The following is a 1,940-nucleotide window of genomic DNA, read 5'->3' on the forward strand; positions in this document are numbered from 1 at the left end:
CATCTCCCCGGCCCCTGTACCATCTCTCTGGCCCCTGTAAATTTCTTATAGAATTCACAGTGAATTTGTTAGGGCCTAGGCTTTTCTTCGTTGGTAGGTTTTTAATTACATCTTTGATTTCATTGATTGATATTGATTTATTTAGGATTTTTATATCTTGATTCAGCTTTGGTAATTCATATGTATCTAGGAAACTTTCCATTTGTTTTGCATTTTCCATCTTATTAGAATACAAGTTTTCAAAGTTTATTTGGGTATAGATAACCTTTTGGATTTCTGCAGGGTGGAATATATTTTTTAAAAAAGATTCATTCACTTTAGGCAAACAGTTTGAAATCCAGTATTCTACATGATCAATTACTTTTGCTGTGTGCTTCCTATCCTACTCAGTAAAGGTGCAAGAGAAATGAAATTCTTAAAGAGCAAACATAATGAGCTATACTTAAGAACACTAAAAATTCAAAAGTAATCTCTAAATTTTGGTACACAACATTGTAAATCTACGGTACTGGCCTCATCTTAATCAAGGGATTATTTGAAGGGAATCATTAACTTTCTTAGACTAATTCATTTTTTAATTTATTCAGTAGACAAGCACATAACATCATGAAACAGGGCACAAATGCCTGTAGAACAGCTAGACACAAAGGAACTTAGTCACTCCTTCCCTTTGTTCACGTGTAAATGCTACACTACTCTAGTTATTATTTATTCATCCACAATCCTAAATCACAGTAGTTGAACAAAGGAGGTACAATAGATCAGTGATATCTGACACTATAAGTAAAGAAAGCCTCACTTATCATGCCCCCTTTTTCCTGCTTTGCCCTTCTACTCATTCCTGCTATTGCCCCAAACCTTCAATAAATTTACTATACACTCCAAAGTGTACACTTGGCAATTCTTTACTTGTAGTACAAAAGAACCTGGTGCATTTTGGCCAACTCAATGTAACACAGGGACTGTCAGTTCACTGAAGAAAGAGAATTTATAAAATATTGAGTTTTTAATATTTTAGTCAGTTTTATTACTGATCTTTTCCAAATAGCAAATTGAAAGATAGGTCACATTTGTTTGTTACAAACACCAATCATTAGCTTGTAAGTGCTTTTGAACTGGGATGGTGGTGTATGCCTAGGATCACAGCACTCTATTGCCCATATTGACAAGTCACTATTGCCCAGTGTGGGCAAAGGTGGGATGAGGAGGATCCCACCTTTGCCCACACTGGGCAATAGTGACTTGTCCATGCCCTGTCTCCAAATGAAAAATGGAAAGGAATTGGAGTATATGTCAGTGAGAATCTCCTGGGTTTAATCACTGGTACCAACAATAAATAAATGAACAAACCAAGAATTGAAGAAAAACCTCACATAGATAACTACATGAGACAAAGCATAGCAATTTTTGAAAAAGGAACAGAACGAAAATTTATGTGCCTTGATGTGGATGGATTCACAGTTCTCAGACCCCTTTACTAAGTATCATGTTTCCCTCTTGGACTCCATGACAAGTTGCTCTTGAATTAATGCCTCTCTTTATGAAAAAGGCCAAACTCCACCCAGGAAATACAGAATAACAAAATTCAGCTATCCCTGGGGCTGGTGAGATGGCTCAGTGGTCTAAAGCACCTATTTAGAACAAGCTTAGCAAAGCACAGGGACTGCAGTTCAATCCCCCAGCACACATGCCAGCCAGCCCTGCCCCCTGGTGGGCTGAGCTGGCCACACACACAAATAAATAAATTAATTAAATTAAATTAAAAAAAAAATTCAGCTATCCCTTCTTTCACTCACTCCCAGGAAATGTGCTCCGCTTCCTGGAAAACTTTTTTTTTTTTTTTGGCAGAACTGGGGACTGAACTCAGGCCCTTGCACTTGCCAGGGAAACGCTTATTCCACTGAGCCATCTCCCCAGTCCTAGAAAAACTTCTTTTCATG

The sequence above is a fragment of the Octodon degus genome, unplaced genomic scaffold, assembly GCF_000260255.1.
Source record: "Octodon degus isolate 3935 unplaced genomic scaffold, OctDeg1.0 scaffold00335, whole genome shotgun sequence".
Classification (NCBI taxonomy): domain Eukaryota; kingdom Metazoa; phylum Chordata; class Mammalia; order Rodentia; family Octodontidae; genus Octodon; species Octodon degus.